Consider the following 9,373-nt stretch of genomic DNA (forward strand, 5'->3'; position numbering starts at 1 on the left):
ATCCTTTTTAAATCTTAACTCAGTTAAAAGTTCTTTAGATAGCCACCCTAGCTTCTTTAGGCACCTTCCGTGTTTCTGTCTCATTGGTATTGCCTGACGTTGTGCTTTTAGTATCTCCCTCTTAACAAACTCCCAGCCATCATGAACTCCCTTTCCTTTTAGTATTACTGTCCATGGGATCTCACCCAGCACTTCCCTAAGTTTTATGAAGTCAGCTTTCTTAAAGTCAAGAATTTGAGTCCTAGTATGCTTGGCTGCTCCTTTCTGCTGTATAGTAAACTTCAGAAGAGCATGATCACTCGCGCCTAATGATCCTTCCACTTCTACCCCACTAACCAGGTCATCAACATTGGTTAGGACCAGATCTAAAATGGCTGTTCCTCTTGTTGCTTCTCCCACTTTCTGGACAATGAAGTTGTCTGCAAGGCCAGTGAGGAATCTGTTTGACCTTATGCTCTTGGCTGAGTTTGACATCCAACAAATATCCGGGTAATTGAAGTCCCCCATTACTACTATCTCCCTTCCTTTTGCATGCTTGGCCATCTGTTCCAGGAAGGCATCATCTATGTCCTCCGTTTGGCTTGGGGATCTATAGTAAACTCCCACAATGAGGTCACTGTTATTCTTCTCTCCCTTAATTTTGACCCAAATGCTCTCACTTTGGCTTTGAGGTTCTAAATCTTGGATCTCTTCACAGGTATACACATCCCTGACATATAACGCCACTCCTCCTCCTTTCTTGTCTGGTCTGTTTCTCTGAAATAGATTGTATCCCCCCATTATTACATTCCAATCGTGGGACTTATCCCACCAGGTTTCAGTGATGCCTATTATGTCATATTTAGTTTGCTGTACCAAGAGCTCAAGCTCATCTTGTTTATTTCCCATGCTTTGCGCATTAGTGTACAGACATTGAAGTCCATTAATCATTCCCCCGTGTCTCTTATTTAAGGATTTTTTCCTCCCACCACTAGGTCTGTGTGCTGTTTGCTCCATTTGGTCTATGACATTTGGATGATCATCTTCATCAATTGATAGACTCCTACCTTCAGGAGCACTGTCTCCCTCCCCCACATTAGTCAGTTTAAAGCCCTCCTGATGAGGTTTCTGAGATTTTTGGCAAAAACATTTCTCCCAACCGTTGTGAGGTGCAGCCCATCGCTTGCCAGAAGTCCATCTTCAAGAAACTGCAGTCCGTGATCTAAGAATCCAAACCGTTCCTGTTTACACCATTTGCGAAGCCAGCTGTTCACTTCCACTATTTTCCCCTCTCTCCCTGGGCCACGTCGTTCAACTGGGAGGACAGATGAGATCACAATTTGTGCATTTAATTGCTTCAATTTCCTGCCCAGAGCCTCGTAGTCTCTTTTGATCTTCTGGAGGCTATTGCTTGCAGTGTCATTGGTTCCCACATGAACCAAGAGGAAGGGGTATTTGTCAGTGGGTTTTATGATTCCTTGCAGTCGTTCAGTTACATTTTGGATCTTAGCCCCGGGGAGACAGCACACTTCCCGAGACATCTTGTCAGGCCCACAGATCACTGCTTCTGTTCCCCTCAGTAGGGAATCCCCTATCACAACTACACGCCTCCTCTTAGGTTTGGTCGGGGTTCTTCCGTGAGCTGTCCGCTCCAAGGTCGCCTGCACATTCCCTGAGGACTGACTTTGCTGCTCGTCTTCATATACCTGATCGACTGTAATGAGGGAGAGATCCTCAAATGGAGTCTGCTCTTCGTCTTCCATGCTAGGGGAGAGGACCTCAAAGCGATTGTGTATTTCTAAACAATCAGAGCGAACCCTGGGCCTCCTACTTCTTTGAGTCACGTTTCTCCATATATCTGGCTCCTGTGTTGGTGAACTAGCGTCCTTCTCAGGGGAGTCCCCTGTCTCCTCCTTGGTGGAGACGGTGTGCTCTGTTGCTTCCAAGAAGAGCTCCAGCTCTCTAATTCTTTGGAGCGTAGCTACACGTTCCTCCAGTTGCTGTACTTTGTCTTTTAAGAGGGCAATCAACATGCAATTGCTGCAGGTAAAGCTGCCTGCAACCTTTGGCAAGATGGCAAACATTGCGCAGGAACCGCAGGCAACTGCAGCTGTTCCCTCCCCCTCCATCTTGAGAACGTGTCGTTGGGGGTGGCTACAGCGGTCCTCCATCATAAAAAGCGTGAAGACAGGAAAAATAACTCCCCCCACAAAAAAACCTTGGTCTCCCCCAACAAACGTTTGAGACTAGCTCTCCTAAATCTAAAAGATGGATCAAACTGCGCGCGCCGCTAGGCGCGCGCCGCTACCCTGCAAACTCTGATAAGCTCCTCCCACAGCTAATCACCTGCCTCAACAGAAACCCTGCCCCCTCTGACCTTTGCAGACCTTTGCTTGGCTACATGTGAAGGTGCAAACCTTGTATACTAGGAATTTAGAAAACTGGAATGTCCCTTAAGAGTGGGCTGGCTTCAGCCTTACACTTGTGGCCTCCCTCAGCCCTCCAGCATGACTATGAAGAGGAATTTGGAAGCTTTGAGTTCTGTCTTTATTAACCACAGGCAAACCATGGTTAATCTTAACTATGGTTAGTTGGAACAAAAATATAAAAAGAGCCCTGATGGATCAGACCAAATGCCCACTTCATCTAGCATCCTTCTTGCAGTGATGCCTTGCTAGATGCCTATGGGAAGCCCCAAACTCCCCCCCCCACTTAAGATTTCCTACAACCGGTTACCATGGGCATGCTGCCTCTAGCAAATGAAGGGGGGCAGTTGGGTGCCATTTTTTTGTTTTGCCTTGTGCAGCATGATGTATTGGGCTGGCCCTGGATTCTGGATTAAAAAAAACTACAAACTTTTGTGCTGCAAATGGGTCAGTGCATATGCACCCTGTGTTGCATGGCTGGGGGGGGTGTCCCTTCACCAGGCCGCCTTCCTGCACACATTGTGCCAGGTTTAATTAAACTCAGTTGCTTACTGTGGATTAGTGCACTTTAACCCCATTAAAATTAAAAGACGCCTGCTTCTTGGGAGAAAAGCAATGACAAACCTAGACAGCATCTTAAAAAGCAGAAACATCACCTTGCCGACAAAGGTTCGTGTAGTTAAAACTATGGTTTTCCCAGTAGTGATGTATGGAAGTGAGAGCTGGACTATAAAGAAGGCTGATCGCCAAAGAATTGATGCTTTTGAATTATGGTGCTGGAGGAGACTCTTGAGAGTCCCATGGACTGCAAGAAGATCAAACCTATCCATTCTTAAGGAAATCAGCCCTGAGTGCTCACTGGAAGGACAGATCCTGAAGCTGAGGCTCCAATACTTTGGCCACCTCATGAGAAGACTCCCTGGAAAAGACCCTGATGTTGGGAAAGATGGAGGGCACAAGGAGAAGAGGGCAACAGAGGATGAGATGGTTGCACAGTGTTCTCGAAGCTACCAGCATGAGTTTGACCAAACTGCGGGAGGCAGTGGAAGACAGGAGTGCCTGGTGTGCTCTGGTCCATGGGGTCACGAAGAGTCGGACACGACTAAATGACTAAACAACAACAACAACCACCCCATTTTTGAGCTGCTCTAATCTCCGAGAAAGCCATTCTTAACCGCAAGTCAAAATTTCAGCGTGTAACATGCTGATCAGCTCCTGTGTTCCAACACCTTTACATTGTATGATTCTATAACTCAAAAGAGTAAATTTCTGGTATAAGCTAAGTTGAAATGGAAGAGAGGGAGAAGAATGCATACACCAGCTTGAGCTCCTTGGAGGAAAAAAAGTGGGATATAAATAATAAATTAATAAATTAAATTCAACATAAGGAAGTAGTTCCCAAATAGCAGTGCTGGCAGAGTGAGAGTGACAGTAGGGAAAGTATCCTTGATGATTGCAGGCTTTCTGTAGCAGTGTACAACAAATAACAGCCATGGGGAAAAGGAAGTGCACCGTCCTTGAATTCTGTGGTTTTACATATGAAGACACAATAACAATATCTGTTCCTTAGTAGGTCTTAAGATTAGATAAATACAATCTCAGATGAACAACAACACATGACATATTACACTGTGTCATGATTTATTCAACAGAAATAAAGCCGAAATGGGAAAAGCCATGTGTGAAAAACTAATTACACCTTATGATTCAATAGCTTGTAGAACCACATGAAGTACCGGTAATTGTTTTCTGTAGGACTTTATCTGTCTCACATTGTTGTGGAGGAATTTTGGCCCATTCTTCTTTGCAATGTTGCTTCAGTTCATTGAGGTTAGCTGGCATTTGTTTATGCACAGCTCTCTTAAGGTCCTGCACAGCATTTCAATTGGGTTGCGGTCTGGATTTTGACTGGGCCATTGCAACACCTTGATTAGGTTCTTTATCAGTCATTATGTTGTAGATTTGCTGGTGCACTTGGGATCCTTTTCCTGTTGCATGTCCCAATTTCAGCCAAGCTTCAGCTGCTGGGCAAATGGCCACACATTTGACTGTAGAATACTTCGGTATACTGAGGATTTCATGGTCGACTCAATGACTGCAAAGTTCCCAGGTCCTGTGGCTGCAAAACAAGCCCAAATCATCACCCCTCCACCACTGTGCTTGACAGTTGGTATGAGGTGCTTGTGCTGATATGCTGTTTGGTTTATGCTAAACGTGGCACTGTGCATTATGGGCAAACATCTCCACTTGGGTCTCATCTGTCCAAAGGACATGGTTCCAGAAGCATTGTGGTTTGTTCAGATGACACTTTGCAAACCAAAGCCATGCTGCTATGTTCTTTTAGAGAGACCAGGCTTTCTCCTGAACACCCTTCCAAACAAACCATACTTGTTCAGTCTTTTTCTAATTGTACTGTCATGAACTTTAACATTTGACATGCTGACCAAGACCTGTAGAGCCTGAGATGTAACTCTTGGTGAGTGTGTGTGTGTGTGTGTGTGTGTGTGTGTGTGTGTTGCAATTTCTCTGAGCATTGCACAGTCTGACCTTGGGGTGAATTTGCTGGGGTGTCCACTCCTGAGAAGATTGGCAACTGTCTTGAGTGTTTTCCACTTTTGAATAACCTTTCTCACTGTAGAATGGTGGACTTAAAACTGGTTGGAGATGGCCTTAGAACCCTTCCCAGTTTCATTGGCAGCAGCACTTGCTTCTCTAAGACCATTGTGTCATCTTTCCTCCTTGGCACACCTGAATGCTCCAGACCAGCAAAATATTATAGAGGCAGGCACACTTGCTGATGATCAATTAAGCAAGGGCATTTGATTAGCAGCTCCTTCCTGCTACTTAGCCTCCTATTTCCTATGGAATCAGTAAGGGTCTACTTAGTTTTTCACGCATGATTTCTCCATCTTGGCTTTATTTCTGTTAAATAAATCATGACGCTGTATAATATGTCATGTGTTGTTGTTCATCTGAGGTTGTATTTACCTATTTTTAAGACCTGCTAAGGAACAGATGATTGCTATTGTGTCCTGATATGTAAAACCACAGAATTCAAAGAGGATGCACTTTCTTTCCCCCTATGACTGTATATCTATCTATCTATCTATCTATCTATCTATCTATCTATCTATATATCATGGAGATGTATATTCAGTACACAACAATTTAAAAGCAAGTATTGGAAACATAAAGCACAAATCCAGTATAGGTTATTAAATGGATGAGTTTTCAACAGCTGCCTAAAAAGCATGGATGCTGGTTCATTGTCTAATTTCAATTGGAAACTAAATTAGTATATTTCATTATTGCATTTGCAGCCCACCTTTTCTCCAAAGAGCTCAAGGTGGTGTAAACGGTTCTCCCCACTCCTCATGCAAGCCATAGAGAGGAACTGCTCTCAATTTTGGGGAGACCCATTGCTCAGTTTTTACCCTCAATCAAATGTGTTCTAAATTTCCTGCACCCACACCCTAAATGCACCGGCTTTGCCTTTGCTTTCTTGATACTCTTACTGACATATTTAAAATGACAGTAAACTGCAGTAAACCTGCCTTCCTGTCCATTTGGCTGGGTAGGGGTCCCCATTCTGATGCAATCTACCGCCTCCATAGCCAATGGACATAGCTTCCCATGAAATGTAGCTAACCTTTCACAGAACTACAGTTCCTGGCGCCCTTAACAAACTACAGTTCCCATAAGTCTTTGGTGGGGGAGTCAAATGCCTTAAATGTACAGCATGCCTTCCACCTGCCAGGGGTCTGATTTCCTTCTGCTTCTTCCTCCCACTGAATCCAAAGCTGCCACAAACTTTAGAGCTTCTTGCCATACATTCAGGAAGATTTTGCTAAAATATTTCTTGTTTTCTCAAGTTTACATCTCCGCAGCTTTCACGGTTGCTATGAGGCAGCCTGCCTGAGAGATGAAAATAAATCTGTGTCATTTCATTTATTTCTCTCTCTCTCCCCACCCCTTATGTGTGAAGTTCATTTCCGCTTATTTCTCCCGTACATACACACATATGCACAATTATGCAGGCTTAGTAAAATACTTACACTCTTTGTCTAATGCTCTCTCTGTGAAAGGATGCATATGCACAGACCTCGCTGTTCTCGAAATACCATATGCTTGGGTCTGTCAGCTTAAAATACCCCAGCAAAGAGATGCTTTAATGCAGCCAATAAACTTCCCCTCTACCTCCACCCATCTCCCAAGGTTAATTAATCTCTTTTCAAATCCCTATCAGCAGAGAAAGTGGTCCCTTTGGCATCAGTCAACTGGAAGAACCTGCGTAAGGTGATGAAACAGTCAACGGGAGATTTAAAAGACTCGAGGAATCTGTACAACTTCTGATTTTTTCTAGTTTAGTCCATTTCTGTCCTACCTTTCAGCAGCTCAAGGTAGATTGCATAGTTCTCCCCTCCTGGTTTCACAACGACCCTGTAAGGTAAGGTAGGTTAGGATTGCCAGCCGTCATGTGGGATCCTTGCTATTTCAGTTGCTGCTGTTCGCCTCTTTTCTGTTCAAAACCTCCTTTCGGCCATGCATGAAGATTTGGCAACAGGGAACAAAGCTTGCAACATGTACCAGGATGATTCAAATAATGATTCAGAATACCAGTTGCTGGAAACCAGAGGACGGGGAGAGCTCTCTTGTGCTTGGGGTCCTGCTTGTGGGATTTCCACAGGCATCTAGATTACTACTGTGAAAACAGGATCCTGGACTAGATGGGCCCCTGGCCTGACCCAGAAGATCTTCTGATCTTCATATGCTGTCCAGGATGAGGGTGTGACTGGCCCAGGTTCACTCCAACTTCAGGCTCCACACTGAAGAAGGTATCCTCAGCATGGTAAGGTAATAGTGGGCATCGAAGAACATAATAAAAGCCTTGTGGCTCAGGACAGTGGCACATCTAGTCTAGCATCCTGTTCTCACAATGGCCACCCAGATGCCTGTGGGAAACCTGCAAACAGGACCTGAACACAAGAGAATGCTCCCCTCTTGTGGATCCTAGCAATTGGTATTCAGAAGAAGATCATCTAGTTCAACTGCCTGCAATGCAGGAATATACAGCTGTCCCATACGGGGATTGAACTTGCATCCTTCGCATTCTCAGCACCATGCTCTAACCAACTGTGCTATCCAGGTAATGACCGACTGGGAGAAGTGCTTTCCAACATTCATCACCCGCATCGTACAGCCCGGACACTGAGATCCAGCACCGAGGTTCCCACACTGCGAGAAGTGAAGCTTCAGGGAACCAGGCAAAGGGCCTTCTCGGAGGTGGCACCAAGCCTGTGGATTGCTGTCCCATCAGATGTTAAGGAGATGAGTAATTATATAACATTCAGGAAACATCTGAAGACAGCCCTGTATGGGGAATCTTTTAAGGTTCAATGTTTTGCTGTGTTTTTATATATGCTGGAAGTCACCCAGAGTAGCTGGGACAACCCAGCCAGATGGGCGGGCTACAAACAAATAATGATGATTATCATCAACATCGGATGTCCACGAATTGTAGTGTTATGGGAGGAGAAAAAAAAATTCTCAATCCACTTTCTCCACCCCACACATAATTTTATAAACTTTTATCACATCTCTTCATCACCTTTTCTCTAAACTAAGAAGTCCCCATCATTGTAATCTTTCTCCACAGGAGAGTCTCTCCACTGCCTTGGATCATTTTGCTTGCCTTTTTCAACTCTACAATATCAATTTTTTTGAGGTGAGGCAACCAGAATATACTGTACACAGTATATTCCAAAAGTTTAGCCATGTACACAGCGGGGTTAGAAAGTTTGCCACATAACTTCCAGACCGACGTGGGGCCCATGAATTCATCCTGCGTGCATCCTCTCAGTCTCTCCGTCTCTCTCCCCAGCCTGGAGAGGAGAAACGCCTCCTCCGCCAGAGAAACATTAACATTTTCAGTTAATAGGAACTAGCCGTACCGCGACGGAATCTGAATCCAGCTTTGCTTACTTATTAATGAAGCTGCAAAGTGCCTACACTTTAGACTTCACTTAGCTGAGGGGAGCCTTCGAGCACCAATTTGACTTCTATTAAATGACTAATGGCTATTGAGACATAATGTCCTCGCAGCAGATATCACATCCTATTTAGTATTTAATGTTTAAATATTTAATTAATTAAACACTGCCAAATATTTAATTAAATGCCATTGGAGCCATCCCGGCTCTTCCAGCACACACTATGCAAAAAAAAACGGGGGGGGGGGGAATGTGAGGTAGGGACAGAAAGAGAGGGAAAAAAGGGGGACATACATTACTTTCTCCCCTCCCTATACCTTCAGCGCTAACAACGGATTCTTCTTCTTTTCTGGCCAGGTGGGCCGCTGAAATTGTGGTGGCGGCAATAAAATCTGTGGGAAAAGGCGACCCAGCCACAATTATGCTGCGCAGCTAACGTAGGATGCTGCAGCACGATTGCTGACAGGAGGGAGGCCTCATCAGCATATGACACCCATGCTCAGAGATCAGCACTGCCTGCCAGTTCGCTACCGGGCCGAGTTCAAGGTGTTGCTACAGGCGATGACCATTCCACGTGGGGGGTTCCATTCCCGGCTCCTGCACATGTCAGCAGAACGTTCCCACCACCTGCCCCATTACGCCCCCCATCCTTCCCTCTTCCGGGTCCAAAAGGACCCACACGTCAGCGATTGTGCATCATTTGGACGTGCCTTAAATGGTTGCCACCTGTATTATAGTATATAAATCCTTTAACGTCTTGGGATTTTTACCTACAAGACCCACTCAGCCACTTGGACCTGCAGAACTGGCACAGAATGAAAAGCAACATTGTGAAATGTTGGATTAGCGGTGGGGAGACCAAGGTTCACACACCACACATTTAAAGCACAGTTAAACCACCCCTGTCTCAGAGAGGCCTGGAAACTGCAGTTTACCCCACATGGAACTATGATACTCAGCACCCTTAACAAACGACAG

Source organism: Podarcis pityusensis (assembly GCF_964106645.2).
Source record: "Podarcis pityusensis genome assembly, chromosome: 8".
Lineage (NCBI taxonomy): Eukaryota > Metazoa > Chordata > Lepidosauria > Squamata > Lacertidae > Podarcis > Podarcis pityusensis.